The sequence below is a fragment of the Enhydra lutris genome, unplaced genomic scaffold (genome assembly GCF_002288905.1).
Source record: "Enhydra lutris kenyoni isolate GAN:26980312 unplaced genomic scaffold, ASM228890v2 scaffoldscaffold41, whole genome shotgun sequence".
Classification (NCBI taxonomy): domain Eukaryota; kingdom Metazoa; phylum Chordata; class Mammalia; order Carnivora; family Mustelidae; genus Enhydra; species Enhydra lutris.
In genome coordinates, this window is record NW_019154125.1 from 7,683,867 (window position 1) to 7,704,231 (window position 20,365).

General features: G+C 39.6%; 1 protein-coding gene across 2 annotated transcripts in view; it reads left to right on the top strand.

Annotated features, from left to right (window-relative positions):
- Nucleotides 1–20,365, top strand: part of LOC111155427 (thymocyte selection associated high mobility group box) — a 299,729-nt gene that overhangs the window by 173,463 nt on the left and 105,901 nt on the right. The gene's annotated exons all lie outside the window — the stretch shown is intronic.

Genomic DNA, 20,365 nt, shown 5'->3' on the forward strand with positions numbered 1-20,365 from the left:
GGAATATGTTCTTCATGTTTCTTTGTAAAAACAATCTAAAACTCTTCCCTAAAAACTTTGCATGTGCGTAATGTGATCGCAAAGTTTAACAACCGAAGTCTTGGTCAGTTTGTCAATTGTTGAAATATATTTGTGAAGAGGGCACTATGTAGGTCATCAGTGCTCATACAGACAAGGAAGTCATGACTACAGAAATCCAGATGTAAGAGCTGCTCACCTAGAAATTATGGTGCTTTTTCCAAACCCTTCTTTCAAGGTCACTTACAATAATAAGAGCTAACACTTGTAGATTCAAAATAACAAACTCGCGGCAACTTTTATGTTTGTCTGAGTATAAACCACCCAGGCAGATTTATGTATAGGATCAACCATCTCCAGTTGTATTTTCTAGAAGCTTTTCAATGTTATAAACCCAAGACTTTGCTTTTAGTGTGGTTCTCACATCTTGGTGTTAGTATCTTCACATGACGGAATTTCAGAATTTGAATGCATCAACGGAGTGGAAATATTTTAGTTTTCATTTAAGTATTATATATATTTTAGAGCTGGTTGTCATGTTTAAATGCAGATGTATTACCGTGTCGCATATGTTATTTTTATATAATATAAATTATTATATATTATATCATTTTTGATATTTCATCTTAATGATAAATTTTCTTGTGTCTGCTTGTTCTTATCCCTAGTGGCAACATAAGTGATACAGATTTACTGATTGTAAGCATTTCCAACAAACGTCTATTGTATTAGACATAAAAAAGTTAGTTCGTAATTAGAAATCAATGACTGAATGAGTAGTATTATCTCAATTTCGCAATTGGAAAACGGAACTTCAGAGGGGTTAAGTGACTTGCTCGGTGGCTCAGCTCATAAATGTCCCAGCTTTCTTACCTGAAAAACAAGGATAAAAATAGTCCTTACCTCATGGGGTTAAATGAATATTGAAAAATTGCTTAGACCAGTTGTTGGCATAGGAAGCATTATGTAAGTTTGTTAAATAAATGGGAAAAGTGGGATGCCTGGGTTGCTCAGTCAAGCATTCGATTCTTGGTTTCGGCTCAGGTCATGATCGCATGGGTTGTGACATCCAGCTGAGTTGGCTCATGGCACGGCGAGAGTCTGCTTGAGATTCTCTCTCTCCCTCTCCCTCTGGAGCTCCCCAGACACACAGGTTCTTTCTCTCCCATTCTCTGTCTAAAACAAGCAAACAGACAAACAGGGATGCCTGGGTGGCTTAGTCAGTTAGGTGTCCAACTCTTGATTTCAGCCCAGGTCATGATCTCAGGGTCATGGGATCAAGTCCCACATCAGGGTTTGGTTCAGGGCAAAGTTGGCTTATCCCTCTCTCTCTGCTTCACCCCCTGAACTCTCTAAATGAAATAATCTCTCTCTCTCTAAAACAAACAAGTAAATAAATAAAACCTTTAAAAATAAATAAAATAAAATAAATCAATCTTTTAGGAAATAGAAAAAGCAAGTTTTTTCTTGACTCTTTTGGAGGAGTTAAGAATGCATGAGAGAGATTTTTCCAAAGAGTTATTTATACTTTGATCCTTAATCTTCTTCACATCTTTAGAGGAGAAAAAAAAAAAAAAAAAGACAAGAGTAAGCCTCCTATTCACCAAAAAAGGCTTTACCTTTTACTGAGTATCCTTATATACCATTATCACTTAAACCAACATCTTGGGGCTAGACCACCTCAGTTCCAGTCCTGTCACTGACACTCACCAGCTGTGTGACAGTGAGCAACTTATATAACCTTTCTGTGCCTGTTTTCTTATCTATAAAATGGGTTATAATAGATATTTAATCCTATAATGTGAACATTAAAGAAGTTAGTGTCTGTAAAGTAGCGCCCGTCATACAGTAGGTACTAGGTACATTCAGTGGGACTTTTTTTCTGATTAAAATGTTGCCAAGGCAGAGTATCTAGATTATTTTCTGAAATTTATCATAAACCTATATGGAGGGGTGCCTGGGTGGCTCAGTGGGTTAAGCCTCTGCCTTCGGCTCAGGTCAGGATCTCAGGGTCCTGGGATCAAACCCCATATCAGGTTCTCTGCTCAGCAGGGAGCCTGCTTCCCCACTCTCTCTCTGCCTGCTGCTTTGCCTACTTGTGACCTCTCTCTCTCTGTCAAATAAATAAATAAAATCTTAAAATTAAAGAAAAGAAAAGGAAAGAAAAAACACCTATATGGAGAGTGAAGCACACTTAGGGTGAAATTTCTTCCTCCCCAGATTTCCAGCATTCCCTTTTTATATATTCTTGCTGGTGCCATTTTATATGTCAGTAGTCAGTTGGGACTCCCACAAGAAGTTTGATTCCTGGCACTTAAAAAAGGTTCCATTTTCTTAAAGTCCCTGTTTTCTAAGCCCAGTCTATAAAACAGGGTAGAATTTCTATTAGTATATACTGTCGAACAAGTGCCAATTAGTTCTGATTCTCTAGGTCCAAGTTAAACAGCTACTCATGACCCAAGATTGTAAGAGTTCCATTTTTCTCCAAATTCCCTTGAGTTATTTTGATAGTGCGTAACTGACGAGCCTGAGGTTCTCAGAGAGTGGAATCTGGTTCGAAGAGCACAGGAACAAGAGTCTGGAAGGCCAGGGCCTGCCTTGAATAAGCTTATTAAGCATGGGTAATTTACTGCACCCCATCTGTAACCAGCAGGGTTGGGCTAGATCAGAGGGGTCCAAATTAAGCTTGTTGGAGCCAGAGAAAGGCAGGAATCAGCCAGAGTGGTGGTTGTTATTCATCTCACTGTTCACATTTCCTATAAAAGTTCCCCTTCACAACGGCTTCTGTCCTCTGAGAAGATGGAAAACCACAGAACTAGTTGATCACCGAGACCCAGGCCAGGGCTAGCATTTTCCTATGATTCATACTCTGTTGACCACGCAACTGTGATCCAGACTCACGGCTCACCCAACTTTTCACTTCGGTCCCTTAGTAATTTTTCCTATGGTCACTTTGGCTTTCTTAATGTTTTACCTGTCCCCCCCACCCCCGCACCCCCGCCATAGCCCCGGGCCTCATTGGTCATTAAGATATTTGGAATCTATTGAACAGAACGTTTCCTTAAATGGAAAATGTTGTCCTGACATTAAGAAGAAAATGATGTTGCTTGGGGTTTTCATGTTGTTAAAAAGAAACTACAGAACCATTTTGGGAGAAAGGTAGAATAAGAAAATACCTATATTAAGTATGCACGGTTTAAGAAAAATCCTTTGGTTCCACAAAACTGAAATCAAGAGCCTCTTCTTTTTCTCTCTACTCTGGCACATTCCCTGCGAGGTTTAATCATGGATGGGTGGAAGGGAAAATGCAACCTTGTATAAAGTCATCCAAACCTCACTGCCTGGCCTATATGTGGCCATTGCTTGTTCTTTGTGCAGTCAACAGAAGCTCTTTCATACAAAGAAAAACCGTGCAAAGTTTTAGAATGGCCTCACAGAAAGGAGTCATTTAGACCTGAGCTTTTTGTGGAGTATGGTTCCTAATGACACATTATAGAAAACTGACAATAAAAAAAAAAAAAAAAAAAAAAAAGGGCAACAAAGGAGATTTCAATTTCTTTGACTGCTTCAAATTTCCAATTCTGGAGTTGCAAATGGAAAAAGATGTTAAAAGGCAAAGAAATGGGGGGCAGGGGAGGGGGTGATTTCCCAAATGCCTTATTTTTCCAGGCAACAAAAGCGAGCATCATGTCTATACTCAGATTTATTGTCATTTTCGGCATTCAGGCATGCCACACTTTGCATTCGGAGACCACTGTACAACTATTTTGACAAGCATTCACTTCAGAAGGTTCTGGGCAGGACACACAAACTGAAGCAGGGGTCCTCCTCTGGGTCTAGAGGGGGTGCGGTACATCAAGGAAGTGAGATGTATTTGAGCAGCATGAATTTCTAATATGTTGCCATTATGGAAAGGACCACTGGCATATTGAATAATGTAGCTTTCAAAGCCAAGCAGAAAATGTGATTACAGGCAATTTGATTGCTGTTTTTAAAATAAATATTTTTGAAATCTTGAGATATTTTATTTCATGTAATGCATCAAGAATGTAACAGTGGACCAGAGCTAAATATCTTTCAGGACATGAAGGAGCTGATGATGTCAGCCCCATTTAGATATGAAATAATAGAAACATTAGTTTAAAATGGAATGGATGTCACGGTGGTTTGTTTCTTTCTTTAAAACAGGGGAGGAAAAAGCAATAGAAAGAAATGATTTTGCCTATTTTGACAGAAGAAAAAAGACGAAGAATAATTATTAAGTATTATGCTACAGTTCATGAAATGTTTTGCAATTGCAGCCTGGTTTTGGTTGTTTTTTTTTTTTTTTTTCCACAAATTATCCAATTTTGAATATTGCAGCACTGAGAACAATGTATTCAGCCACTTTAATGCTGTGAAGAAATGGGCTGGTTTTGTTCTTATTTTTGACCATATATAATAAAAATGTGTGGTTTGGGTTTTTTTTTTTTAATGTCAAATTCCTAATAAGGCCAAAAATAAGTGTTGTTTGTGGTTAGTTGTTAAGGTCTACTTCAGCCTTTTCTTTGCTCAGAACAGACTACTTTGAATGTGGTATTGATAAGGGGCTCAGTGGACTCAGTATGTTAATGATTTGGGACTATCTTTTAGTGCTACAATAAAATATTATTCCAAACTGGAGTTCTCCTTAATAGTGTACAGGAAAGGAGCCAATTTAAAAATAACACTTTTTCTCTCTTCTGCCAAGTAAGAAAACTCAAGATCGACTCTGTATATAGGGCTCGTTGTACTTTTTCTTCAGCCCCAGAGTTCATATGGATGTGTGCCTCACTCATGCACGAAAGAAGTTAAAAAGCTATAAAACCAGTTATATAATACACAAACTCTGAGAGTTATTCAATCCAGCCTCTTAATTCCAGGCAGGAGTAAACCTAAACCATTTCAGATATGTGGTTTTCTAGCTAAGAGCCAAGATTCCACAATTTTCCTTGGGAGCTTGTTTGTGTTTAATTAACCTTGTAACAGTAAGTCAAATTGCAGTAAGAGATTTAGATTCCTTCCAGGAAGTTCCTTATTAAAGTTAAACGAAAATCTCTTACTATAATTTTCGTCTACTTTGTCCGCTTCAGACGTCTGAAGGCTTGGAGCATAGTTGATTTCAAGTGGTTGATATTTATGAAGTTGGGTTTGCAGGTGAGTTGTACCTAGCCCCAACAAACCCGATTCCTGTAACCTTTCCTCAAAGGTCATATTTTTCAACTTTAAAATTGAATTAACTTTTTTTTTTTTAATTTGGGATCTTCAGGCATGCTGACCACAATGGGAAGCATAGCTCCAGCCAACACCTGAGATTACAGATTAATTTCTCAATCTTTCAAATAATTCTCTGCCCCCACGTGGATGTTTTTAGGATAGGCTCTTGAACAGCGTCAGTGATTGCTGACATATTTAATTTCTCGCCCATCTATCACTCCCACGGTGGGTTCCTTGCTACGCTGGGGTCTAGCCAGCAATTCCCCATCTTGTTTCTGCGTAACTCATTTCACATCCTAAAGGCAAACATCTGGAAAGGCCATGATGGTGCTTCTCATCAAGTCCTCTTTTTTCCCTGGCTCAGTATCCATTATTTAAATATTCCTTAGCACACAAACAGAGGGAAGAAAAAAAAAAGAACAGTTATGTACTCGTAGAAGTGTCCTCAGAGAAACAGACTCTAAGCAGGGCCATGAGTAAGACTCCCCGGACCCTGGCATGAGGTTTTGGTCACTGGCTATACCCTCCAAACTGCTGATAAAATGTTCCCTTAAGTGTTGAAGGGGGAGTTTAGGAAAAGCAGCACTGAACCCGGATGAAGGACAGGTGGGAGTGGGGAGGATCCACAGCCTGGGAGGGGTCTGTCCTTAAGAATCATGTTGCTGAGGGCTCCATCCCAGCATGTGCTTCCTGTTTGTGTCCCTCCCTTTTCTCACTGTTGGCTTCTCCTCATTTCGGGTACAGCAAACATTCCACCCTCAGTTCCGCACCGGAAATCATAGCAATAACGCTTCCCATGTAAAGTCCTCTCTATAAATCAAGCCCTAAACCGAGCATGTCCCACTCAGCTTCTAGCTCTCTCTTTCCTTCCCTTGCCTTTCACCAGCAATGCTTGGGACAGGCTCTCCCCCATGGAGAGGAAGACTTCTTGTTCCCTCTCCCTCCACCCCGGGAGCTCTCTGCAGATAAGAGAACCTAGATACCTTGCCAGCTTACTTGGTTTCCTTCTTTCACGTGGAAATTATTGGTAACCGTATTATAAGTAGTGCACCACACTTAGTAAGACCTTAGTAACTCTTTCTGATCAAATGAATGAACTCATTTGTCCCCACTGGAGCGGGTAATATTTTCCCCAGAGAGGGGCAGGGTCATTATTGCTTTTTTATACTGACACTTCTTCTACTACTTCTTCTACCTCTTCTTCTTCTTCTTCTTCTTCTTCTTCTTCTTCTTCTTCTTCTTCTTTCAGTGCTGACACTTCTAAGCCATTGTTTAAGTCTTCTAAAATAATACAAATATTTCAGTTTTTTTTTTAAAGTTTAATGCTCTGTGTCATGGGGTCTAAATGTTCTAGCCCACTATAATACTTCCAATACAACTAAATGAATTTGAGCCCTAAATTTGCATCCAATCTTGTAGGCTTAATACTTGAATCAATTTACTACTAATTATTCCTAACCTGTACCACTATTAAATTGATATATTTGACAATCAATGTCTGTGTTAGTTGATCTTCATTTTTAGATGAATACTCTTATTTTCTGAGGAGGGCTATTTTTATGGAGAAAAGTTACCAGGAAAATTACAAAGACTTCTAAAGAAATATATTTCTGCCTAGTCTCCAGAATCTTTGAGGCAAAAGAAGCATTGTGAACAATTAATGTCTATTAAAGATTGGCCCATATGACCAGTGGGTTTTTTTTTTAATTATCATTACAAAATGATTCAGTCTTTGACTTGCCATTTGCTTGATTTGTGCAAGTAGATTATTAACATTAAAATGTTGCATTATAAACCCATTTAGTCATCGAGTCATAGGAGAATGAGTCTAAATGCTTTTCAGGAGAACAATGAACCAGTCTCATTTCAAGACACCACTTCTTTCATTATTCATTAACTATTCTTATCTAGAGCATACGGGAACATTGTAAGAGCAGGTTTTGGTTTTTTTCCATTTCAGTTTTTTTCCAGTTTGAAAGTTCCGAGTTCTCTAATACAGACAGGCATTACCTATAGGAACACAATATTTTTCTTTTTATATTAGCCATTTATATATTTTGCCAGAAGCAAGAGACACTCCCTTGGAGAAAAAGGTATGAGGTGCTACAGGATCTTTGACCATTTGGTACAGTCATTAAAATCTGAGATTCAGCTTTCCTTTTTTGGACCATTTAAAATATTACAAATGCCATAATCACCCGGAGAACAGATCTTTTTTTTCCCCTTCACCTAATGAATATATTTAGCATTCTGATTAATATATAATAACAAAATTGATAGTTGAACATCTTTGAATTTAATGGAACGTACGAATCCCCCAGGGAAATCTAAGTACCATTTAACAGAGGGAAGATTTAATTCCTTTTTGTAACTCAAGATAGCAATTCTGTTTTTGATAGGTATGGAACTTGGTCAAAATTTGTTACATTTGAAAAGTATTATCCTTTAGCATTTACGTCTTGCTTTTTTAAATCAAAGTCTTGATTGTCTTTAATAAAAAATTGCTCAACCCCCAAAACACATTACACTATTAAAACTTTTCATATGTTTGTATGCATTGCATATTTAATCATGCTTTCTGCCAGCCAGTAGACATAAATAATGGTTTACCAAATGGAGACAGGACCATACTTCATACATTGGGAAACTTGAAAATGCACTGAATGAAAAATAAGTCCTTCCTTGCTTCTTTAGACAGTCGATTTATAAAGATTATTGCTAAAAACATTAAATTAGGAGGACTCTGAAAAGACAGACAAAACCCTTAACAGGTTACAACATTTTCTTCCCATTGTGAGGTTACCCCTACCTCATAGTGCTTGAGTGTTTAACAGGAGAAGGAGAAGGTTCAGAGTCGGGCCGAACCATGTAGCTATTATTCACATGCCGAGTAAAAGTGTACTATTTGCATCTGTGTTTATGGATGCCTCTGGCTCCTTCCATAAATCTATACATTTACGCATTCTTGTGTTGATTGTGTTTGGGCATCAGGACCTCTCATCCACTGTGAGGGGATCGGTGGCCTGCAAAGGCCATTCCCTCACTGGGCAAATACTAAGTGGGACCTTCCATTAAACAGTACTCTTACCTGGGATATGTTCTTATTTATGGGTTGTTATTGCTTTCCCCAAAGCAGCCCCATTTCTAAGGAGAGCAGCCCGTGAAGCAAGCCTGCGTTTCCCAGCAAACAACAGACACGGCATTTTCCAAAGCTGTGCTTTGCTGTCGCATTTCATCCCCCACTCATCACGCTTGTGGGGAGTGTCTTCGTGGTGCCTCGGTTCTGTAGGTGTTATGTGTAGTGACTTGGAATCCAGGAACTGACAGTTCACTTGGAAGGATGACGGTCACTTATATGACACACATGGGGAATTGGAGACCAGGGAAGATCAAAGTCTCGATAGTGGTCCCCTCCTTAGATTGTCCAGGGAGTGTGCTGGTCGCCTGAAGAACCCTCCGAAGTATGGCTTCGGAGTCCTGGGAAGTGGTATGAGTGCTTGGTCCACTGGCGGATGCTGGGGTGAGGCGGCCTGGACTTGACCCTGCCTGGGCCCCTCATTGGATGCATGTGACCTGAGCAAGTGACTTCACTTCTCTCTGCTTCACCTCTCTCTGCTTCACTCTCATCTGTGGTGATGACTAATTGTATCTATGCGTCTGAAGCCCTCACGCCCTATCAGGCAGACAGCGTGCCTCATCTCAGCTAAGGTCCATGATCCTCCTCCCCTGAAGCCCCATAGCTTCTTGTCTGGGTGTTCCTCACCTTGTCTGTGCTTCCGCTTCTAGCTACTGGCGTCCATGTTCTATGTGACTTTCTAAGAATGACTATTCCAGCATTTACTGAGCCCCAACTAATGCCAGGCCCCAGGTTTCCTCCATAATCCCCACAATCACACCAGGGAAGGGTGGTGTGATCCTTATCTTAACCGGAAAGGACTGAGGACACAGACGTAGGTCACACAGGTGCCCAGGTGGTAGGTAGCAAGGTGGGCAGGCTAAGGGATGGTTACCTCTGCATTTTTGGTGAGTCAGGGGCTCAGAAACTTTACACTGAAAGCTAAACTTAGCCTTTTATGCTCCCCTTCCCTCCTCCCCCACCTACGGAGTGTGTTCTCATAAACCCTGATGAGCCATCACTGTTGACCCCAGCCTTGCCAGCCCAGATAACATTCGCCATTCTGCCCTCTTTAAAAAAAACAAACAAACAAAAACAAAATAAACTCATTCTATTTTTACATTGCTGAAATAACAATAATCTGAGAGAGTGGGTAGAGGAAAAGAGAGATCATATAGTCCAGTGTAAAAAGGATAGCCTTGGTGTTCTGGCTGGGTGACTTTGACAAATCACTTGACCTCTTGGACTCTCCGTTTCCTTCACTGTAAAAGAAGAAAAAAATGGGACTACAAGAATAATACTTACATCACCATATGGTTGTGGGGATTAAGTGAGATGCAAAGTGAACATTGCTCGCACCTGATAGTCTAAGTACATTAGATGACATCTAGTCATCACATTGAATAAAGTAGAATTTCAGCTAATGAAATATGTTTGCTTTTTGACAAAAACCCAGTAATTTAAAGTCTAAACCCTTCTGCAAGGAAAACAGTGTTTCTTCCTCAGGTAGCAGCAGGTTATGCTAATAGACTAAGATTCGTGCAGTTCTGCCTCGTGACCAGGAGCTGGGTTATCTGCCATTTGCTACAAATTCGTTATCAGCCAACCTCAACATATTCGTTCCTCTCCATCATTAGTATACAAAATTTACTTCTAAAAGTACAAAGATATTTAAATTATTTTATAAATAAAAGGAGGAAAAATTCTGGGCAGCTTGCCAAAGATAGCGGATCTGAAATTAGCTAGAAATGGTTCCTTCTCTTTATTAAATTCCTACTCTTCTTTTCCTGATGTGTTCATATCAACTTGTCTCTTCAAAAAAAATTGAATATTCTGTATGACAGAGGATTGATAAAAGCCAAAGAAAAAGCAAATTGTGAATAAACTTCAACCAAGTTTTCTTCATTCTTGTCCGATAAGGATACATTACTATAGCCAGATTTACAGAAGCCTCTTGATAGGCTAAGTTTCAAATGAGCAGTGTGCTCAGATCCCCCCATGATCTCAGGGCCCTCCCAGACATACACAAGTGACAGTGCTGGCCCATGAAGGAGGTTGGAGCCAGAGTGTAAATTTCAAAGTTCTCCCCGCCAATGGCCTCCTTCTCCTCACCCAGCCTGTGGAGTGTCCCAGGCCCTGAGAGCAGTGCTATGGAGATCCTCTCATGGGGCCAGAAACCAGCTGCGAAGTTACCCCGCATGCATTTCACTCTCCATGTTTCGTTGTCTCAGAGGAGGAGCTGCAGGGTTTGAACGTGTCCTCACTTAGTGAGATGTTCATGGTGATTCATAACCTGATCTAATTCACCTGCCTGCATAGGATCTCCCAAACAGGCTTGAATCCAAGACGGATCCAGCTACTAGGGTAGTTAAAGGGACCAAGGTGCTTTTATGCACAGTATAGCCAATCTTCACAACAATGGGAAAGGAACACATTATCTTTGTCTATTTGGAATAGTCAATGCACAATTAAAATGGCACGTCAGGATTAGGTGATTAGGATATATACCGTGTTTATACATTTAAATATGATACAACAAAATGCTGTTTCTCAGAGCACACGGTAATTGAAAAGATAAAGTGAAAATGTTAGTACATTTTACTGGCATGATGGAAAGGATATTAAAATCAGGACTGCCTGAGGGCAAACATGACCTCATTCAGTCCAAAGTTCCCAATATCCTGCAGTGGTTACCAAGATGTGCACTCCTTAGCTGCAGGACCCGACATGGGGTACTTCAGCTCTTTCCTCCTTTGTGAAATGGAGGTGCTGCTTGATATCTCATGTTTCTTCCCGTGGGACTAGATAAGACAGTACAAGTAAGGCAGTCATAGGTTCTCATGTACAATAAATTATAAACAGGTGATAAGTGCCTGTTTCTCTCGGATGCACCGTAATACGGGAATTTCCTTATTCTCCTGTGAGGTTTTATAAAACAATGACATTTTTATACTGTATGTAACTGATATAACTTGCAAAGTAACATTTTCTTATCAGTAGTCATTTAAAATTTTGGCCTTTTTTAAATTAAAACAATTCCTAATTCTCTGAGGCTTAAAAACATGATTTCTAAATGTAGAGTTTGGGCACATCTTAAGTTCTGGTCTAAGTTGCCATTGAGAGCTTTGGCGTGAAGGGCGGAAGACACACACTGGGCCAAGAGACATGATGGTGACTGTGAATGAGACCACCATCGCGAAGTCTGGAGGGTGCCTCTTGCTAGTAACAGGCTCCACAGCAAGGAAGGGAAGGGCGTTACCATGCCCCATATGTCCTCACATCATTCTGTAATGATCCTATGATACAAAATTTTAAAAAGTGGCAGTGTTCCAAAGAAACACAAACGAAGTACACAAGAAAGGAAATGATTACAATACACAGCATCCTGCAGAGGTGAGAAAAAGAAGATATTAGGAGTTAAATCTCCCTGCACCATCTATCCAAATGTTGAGAAAAATGTGTGACTAAGGAGAAAATAGCAAATATCAATTGGAAGAGAAATGCACATTACTCTGAATTGTGGATCATGAAACGGTTTCCTCAGGCACCTCTATGACAACTTTAGATGCATAAAATAGTGGGTTCTCCTTATTGCAGTTTACTGGATAAGCACATCTGTGAATATAGGGCTACACTCTGCCTGGGAAAGAAGAATCTTGTCCAACAGGCTCTTTCTTGGTCCCAGTTGTGAAGAAGATGCCACTCAGGCATAAAGTATATGAGATGAAAAAGTGATGAGGGATATGTCCATGACAAATATTTTGACAAGGAGTAAACCTGGTTATGGGTCCCTCACCTTGGGAATGTTGAAGGAGTGTTGAAGATAGTAATCCTGTTGACAGTTACCGGGGGAGTTTCATTTCAGACCCTCCCTACTTCTGCGTAGTATAAAAATACAGAGGTGAGAACAACTCAAGCATATAGTGTATGATTTGGAAATCCCTCCTTCTTACATGTTTTGCAACTTCATATGTCAGTGGAAAAATCACAGAATAACAATACCAGAAATGCATAGTTTTCTAAAATAACGAGATGTTTGAGGTTCAAATGTCTTCAAATACCTGCAACTTGTCATTCTGCATTCCATTTCCTATTTGTAGACAAAGCTCAAATTTCCACAGTACTAAGTATCTTTGCTTTTTGGTTGTATTCTTTATCAGATCATTCTTACCTTGGAGCTTCATGGAATGAGAACTAAACCCCAGGTTTTCCTCTCTGTGGTGCATTCCTACATATAGATCTTGAGTCTTAGAATAATTAGAGAGTTTCTGTTGTCTACTCTATGTAGGATTACTTTATAATTTATCATTCAAACCAATACAGTTCTGAAAGTGAAGCCGTTAAGTAATTATCATTAGGCCTCAAACGAGGGTCTCCCTGAGGAAACTGGAATTTAGATTCCTGGAGCTATATGTGAGAGCATGATAATGGTGAGGACGCAACAATTATATGGAAATAGTTCCTGCCCTCAAGTGTCTAGTAAAACAAATGAGGTATGCACTCAAAAAGTCACACAACACTTAAAAGCATAGCATTTACTATAATAGACCTAAAATGACATGAAGAACCAGGGCAAACTACCCAAGAGAGGTCGTGTTTGAACAAGATCACAAGAAATGATTCACTATTGACAGGAAGAGGTGGGGAGGTTGTTTCTGGAGTGAAGGCGTTTCATGGAGTGTGTATTCTTGTGAATGGAATCACCATCCACACCAGGACACTCAACCCCAAAACCTGGGACTCTTCACTGGTTCATCTTTCCCCTCACTCCACACATCCATTATGAGCAAGTCTTGACTGAATTGCCTCCAAAATATATTCTGATCCTGCCCATGTAGTTTCTGTCTTCATTGCTCCCCATCATGGTCCATGGTGTGGTCTCCTATTTGGATTATAGTCATGATATCGTACCTGACTTCCTCTCAGGACTCTCATCCCTCCATAATACATTCTGCACACAACGTAGGGTCAGTGTGGTCTTTTTACCCTGCATTTGATCAGTTGCATTTCGGTGACTCCTCACTGCATGCAGGGAAGAAGAGAAAATGAGTTCTATATTTCTTCATATGACCTCAGGGCCCTTGCGAGATGGCTGACCTTGTGTTTTATGCTATTCCGACCCTAACTGGGCTAAGTCATATTGGTTTTCGGTTACCCACCTCCCACCCAGTGACCTTCAAATGACTGGGAACAACCTTCCCTTGGGTCCTCACATTCAGTTCTCAGATCAAATGTCACTTCCCTGAACACTGATCGAAAGTGGCACTGCCCCCACTGCTCGCTCCTCATCACTTCGCCAGGTTTTATCAAATGAGTTAATGCTGTAAAGCACACATGGCAAGAAATGAATAAAATAGTAGTGTTGTTACTGTCTGAATTATCTAGCTTATTTAACTCGTTGATTATTTGCCTCCCACTGCCTTTCACGCTGTGCGAGGTAAAGATCTTTCCTGTCTCTTAGCTTCCGTATCCCACTCATCTGAGAAGAGATGTCACGGGAGGGGCTCACTTGGTAGTTGTTAAGTGAATGCATATGTTTTCAGTTAAAAAAGTCCTTAAGAAATTGAAGACTCCTATCTTAATATAACAGGGATTCTACAGAGGCAGGTAGCAGAGTTTGGTATGTATGTATATGCAGATATACTCAGACACACACATGCTTATTAACACACACATATACACTCTGATTGTGTAAGTGTGCTAATTTATCATGATTAAAATATAATTTATGTTTTATCCTTGCTTTCCTCTCTTGCCCCTTCCTCTCAACCTTCAGTCCTAGGAACCTCAAATTAGTAAAGCCCTGAGTTAGGACAATCCCAAGAGAACATGCAGAAATGATTGAGACAACAGGGAGATTGGTGTATAAGCTATATTAATTATCCCATTATTAATTTACATTTATGTAACTCCTTCATTTAGGAGGAACCTAAACTGAGAACATGTATTGTTCCCAGCTTAAATGCTTTAGATGGTGTTGGCCCCAGCATGCCCTAATCCAGTGGATGGGAGAAATCAGAGACTAAGAGAATGACGTAGAATTATTCTGCCCGGGGTACCTCTCTGGCTTAGTTAGTTAAGCGTCAAACTCTTGCTTTTGGCTCAGGTCATGATGTCAGAGTCATGAGATTGAACCCTGTGTTGGGCTTCACACTGGGCATGGAGCCTGCTTAAGATTTTTTCTCTCTCTCCCTCTCCCTCTACCCCTACCCGCTGGTAGCCCTCACTCTCTATCTCTAAAAAAAAGAGGGTGAGCATGCACCTGGGTAGCTCAGTTAGTTAAGCAACTGCCTTCGGCTCAGGTCATGATCCCGGAGTTCCAGAATCAAGCTGGGCATTGGGCTCCCTGCTCAGCAGAGAGTCTGCTTCTCTCTCTGTCCCTTTCTCCTACTTGTACTCACAATCTCTCTCTCTCTCATAAATAAATAAGTAAAGCATTAAAAAAGAAGAATTATTCCTCCTACCCCAAGGTAGTTGATTAGTCATAAAAAATGATTAAATCTAGGGATGTGTAGATAACATAATATCATTATAATGAAATCCTTGTGGTTGAATGGACTTAAAACATACTTTGGAAGTTATAAACATTAAAATAAAAGTGTATCTAGTAAAATGGCTTTGAAAACCAAAAATGTATCTTCTTTCAGAGATTTAAATTGCCCTAGAGGTATTTAGGAAATACTTTAAATGACCCAATTTTTAAAAACAATTATAAAAACTTCAGGTTAAAAAGTTTTGATGCAGTGGGTCCCCTGGGTGGCTCAGTCATTTAGGCATCCGATTCTTGATCTCAGCTCACCTTGATCTCAGGGTTGTGAGTTCAAGCCCTGTGTCAAAAAACAAGTTTTAATACAATCTGGTAGAGTGGCAAATAATTTGCATTAAGTAGTTACAAAATGAGTAGAGAAGGTCAGAAGAGAGTTTAGAAACTTTTCTTTTCCATTTCTGCATCCAGGAATTCAGTTAGGAAAGAAATGCTCATTGTGGAGTGAAATTAGCCCTCATTTTGGAGTAATTAGAGATACTGAGAGTAGAATTGAAAGAGTCTGACAAATCACTTCATTTATCTGGGCTTAACACCAAATGTACTCTTATCTTCTTTTTGGTTATAACATTCTGCAACCATAGGTAACAATTTAGAAAATTGCCGTATGGATTTATGTCTTACAGAAAATTGTTTATAAAATTTATAAAATTTTGATACTATCAATTCCTAGGTTGGAATATCAAATGGATATCCTGTTTGAAGTTGTTTCTGGACTTTCTGATGACTTGGTTCTTATTTCATTCTTAGTATCAATGGGTTAGTAGTTAAATATCCAAAAAACTATTTTATATCACTTAATTCAATTTAGAAATTGAATATAACTTGCCTATCTTAAAGAGATGGTGGGAAACGAGCTCCCTGGCTGAATTTCTTTTACCATTCTACATGGCATGACCTTAAAGACTGGTACTTCATGGTTCTTATTTTCTTTCTTGACTCTTTGTCACCACACAAAGCTGGAGATGTCCTGATAAATGAGTGGACACTTAATGTAATAAATCAGCCCGTGAGTCACGCATCATGAGTCATAGATGCATTTTTGGAGGGATCTTCACAATCTTATCTCAAAAGGATGATTAAGGAGTCGAGAATATCAAATACTTTAAAAATATATATGTATATTTTTAGTTCTAACAAGCATATATTGAGGTCTTGTTCCTTGCCCAGAACTGTTATAAATGCCAAGGAATTAACTTCTCATAGACCAGTTATTATCTCACTTACTATCTAGATCCGAGCTTCTTCACTTTGGTGCTGTTGACATTTCAAGCTGAAGGAATCTTTGTTGGGGAGGAGAGATACTGTCCTTTGCACTGTAGAATGTTACTAGCTGCCCTGACCTCTACTCACAAGATGCCAGTAGAACCCTAAACCTTCTAGTTGTGGTAAATAAAAAATCTCCAAGACATCACCAGATGTCTTCTGTGGGGAAAATGTTCCTGACTGAGAACGACGCTGTGACTAGGTAATTTTTGGACATGTGGAATGGTCAGGGGTTCTAAGCTGGTGCAGGCTCTCTCAAGATACTGCAGAAGCAAATGGGGATTCTACCTATTGGCAGGGTTGTTCTTTCAGGAACAATCATAGAAGTGGAGATTTAAGTTGGAAATTCTGTGCCTCACTAGGCAAGACCCATCATGTTACAACTCAATACTCAATTCTCAGAGATTTTTCAGGTTTGCCCATGTTAATACAGCTACCAAAGGTAGGACTAGACCAACCTCTGCTGACTCTGTCTTCAGGTTCTTCCCATCAGACTTCATTGCTTCTGAAAAAAGGAGGCATTGATATTGACAGCACAGTGCTTAGAATTATGACATTCACCGTTTTCCTTGGGTAACCATTTTGACAAACACCACTTACGCCAGTTTCTATGATTTAGTCAACTGCAGAATGAGGCCAGGTGGATGGCCTGTCATGTATAATTCTCTCCACCCCACTAAGCACACTTTCAGCTCTCTTTCTCCATTTCTTGTCATTCTAAGAACCTAGGCATGATTTATATTTTTCTCAACAAATGGCCAAGTGAAAGCCAACTTTGAGCCAAATCCAGTGATACTTAACTAAATCTGAATTATCCCTCTTTGGCAAGCCTCTAGAAAGTCAACAATAAATATGTTCACACTTTTGAATAGATCTTTGTAAAACATCTTCATAATTTTAAGTATTGGTAATAATAACGGTAGCAGTGAACAGTTTTTTATTAAGCTTCTACTAACTTCAATGCAGAATGCTACCCTTATAAAAAAAATATGGAAATCAATGAAACACATACTAAAGAGGCAACGCATACATAAATCAAACTAAAGCAGTAGTGGGAAGGTGACCTCACTGTGACACTGTCAGTAGAGCGCTAGGAACGTGGAGAAGAGAGGAGAAAATTAAAAGCAAGCATTAATCAAGAGAACACTATACACAAGGTTTTGTGCTAGGCTCTATGCAAACACTGTAATGTAGTCCTGTAATTTGAAATGGGCATTATTTCCTACATTTATAAGAAATGCAGAGGGAACTGTGCAAGCAAAGACACATATGAAGGAAAGCAAAGACAAAGAGAACTATTCAATGTTATTGTATCATAAAATGGGTGAAGGGGGAAAATAGCACCTAAGGTGGGAGTATCTTGGGCAATCCCTGGCAAAGACGCAGATCTTGATAACATCAGTTGAGTCAGTATTGATGCAAGTATGAATGTTAGGCTGGGACTGGTTCATAGAGACCCTTGAATGAGAAGCAAGGCATTTGGGCTTGATTTGTTAGTCTGTGAGAACAAATGGGGGATTTGTAATCAAAGCAGATGTGATTGGAATCACATGGTCTGCCATTCTTCTGAGTCACTTGAGTTTCAACTGTGGATAGGGAATTTTGCCATAATGTTGAAGCATGATTGAGGTGCGTTGGGAAGGCTCAAGTTTGGCACAAATATCACATTCATGCAGAGAAAGAACAGGGTATGTCTATTTGACACAAAGAGAACCATGGTGATAAAAAAGAGAGAGAGAGAGAGAAGGTATGTGTTCCCATATCATGTGCTCCAGTGGGTCTAGAAAAGGAAGCTCATTCTTGAGCCCTGGTCTGTCTCAAAGTGCAGCTCACAGATGCCCAGTGTCACATCACCTGGGAAATTTTTAAAAAGGTAAAATCTTGGGCCCTGTAGGCTCCATGCCTTCTGAAACTCTGGCCACTGGGCCCAAGTATCTATCTGTCTTTTAATAAGACCTCCTCCTTCTGTTGCATACTCAAGTTTGAAAATCACTGTTCTAGAGTAACTTAATTTGAAAGAAAGCAAGACTGCTCTTTCTCCCTAGATAGACAAAAAGAAAATTTAGATACCCCGCCCTTAGAAAAAGAAGGGCTTCAGGGGAAGGGGGAAATACTGTCTTAAAAAGATACACAAGGAATTATCTGCAGAATTCGAATTAGTCTTAGTGTAAAACACAAACTAGTCAAATTAACTAATTCCCCTCTCCCCTAGGCCTGTGAGGGGGCAACATAGTCTATTTGGAAACTTTATTTAAATCCACAAAAGGAAAAAATTAAAATAGATCACACTTCTTTGATTTCAAAGTAGGAATTCACTAAACTTAAGAAAAGTTATGATAGGGTCTGTGGAGACATACAGTTAGGATAAAGTTTTATAACCAGAAGGAATTTTAACAAAGCCAAAGTCCATTTCAAAGATGCTGTCTGGAACACCAAAATCCCATTATCATTGTAGCACAGGCCTCTGACTTCAGCTAGAGTGGTAGCAAGGGAGTTAAACTGAAAAGTAATTGAACTTGGGTATTACATAGTCTCCTTTTTTTTTTTTTTTTTTTCTGCTCCAAGATGACTTGATCATCTTCCACCACAGTTTGGAATGACCATCTTCGGCTCAGCCCCGTCAGCATTTAATAAGCGCCGAACAATACATAACTTCCAACGGAGTCTTATCTGTGGCGTGATACTTTACGTAATCATGCATTTTATGAATTTGGTCCTTAAGTTATTAAACTAGAGTAAATTTACTGAGAAGAGAGACACGTATCCTCAATATATATGTATATACATATATACCTGCAGTAAGTAAGGGAAATAGTATAAAATTTAGAGTAGAACTAGAGGTTTCTGATTTTATTTATCTATTCCCATTCTGCTTTAAGTGCTGCCATGGAAGTGTCTGGACATTGCTGATGATCTCTCCAGCTACATGTCCAAGCAAGATATTAAAATAAATAACTACCCTGGTCCCAAACTGAGAGTGACCCATTTAAAACAGTCCCCGTTCAACACTTTCAAAGGGAACTGCTTAAAATGGGCCATCCTGTATTAACCATGAAATAAACTTCCAAGGGAATTTGGAAGACATCCAAGAGGTTGTGTAATTTGACAGTGAAAAGGAAAAAGACTACAAAATACATTATAGGGAATAATGCTTCTCTGACGAAAAAAAAAATGAAAACTGGGAAGTGTTTTACAAAGCAATTAAATATAGAAATATTTTTCGGAAAAGACGTGTCTTCTGTTGTCCAAGACACATGCTCTGCAGGTCGTTAGATCTCTGGCATTGTTTGACCACGATTGTGTTTCTTTGCCACGATTCTTTGGATCTCCTTGATAAACACCAACAATAGCTTCAGACTGGAGCTAAGGCCCAGGGTAGGGGATGCATACCACTAAAGCAGTGGAATACAAATAAGTTTCTACAAGGCCTATTTCTTTGTGCCTGGGAAAGAATTCACAGGGCTATGCTCCTAAGGAAGCAGGCCCTTTAAAAGGTGTTGTGAACTCCATTTTGATCAAACAAGTCATGCTTTTCAATGAACTGACTTTGTAATATCAGAATTGTATTCCAGGCTTAAGAGATAAGTTCCCAAGTAGTTTAATTCATATTGTCACCTCTTCCAGCAAAATGTGGGCCATCTAATAGATGTGAGAATGTATCCATTGCACGGAAGGGCCAGTTGGACATAGAAATCGATGATCATTTCTGTTCACACAGGGTCCGGTAGATCTACCCCCTCTTTGATAGGTTCCCCTTGAAATGTTAACCCTAGTAGTTCCCGTTTTATATGTAAAGGTAAAATGTAAATGTTTTACATTTTAATTTCCAAAATTTATTAGGTTCCTCCAATCTTAAAATACTCGTCCTTTCAAGAATCATCAATGAGGGGCGCCTCGGTGGCTTAGTGGGTTAAAGCCTCTGCCTTCGGCTCAGGTCATGATCTCCGGGTCCTGGGATCGAGCCCCGCATCGGGCTCTCTGCTCAGCAGGGAGCCTGCTTCCCCCTCTCTCTCTGCCTGCCTCTCTGCCTACTTGTGATCTCTCTCTGTCAAATAAATAAATAAAATCTTTGAAAAAAAAAAGATTCATCGATGAGAAAACCACACAACCTCCAAAGGATTTGGTACTGCTGTTACATGAATATGTATTTCCTGAATTTGAAGAGCATCTCCTTAGACTTGGAAAAC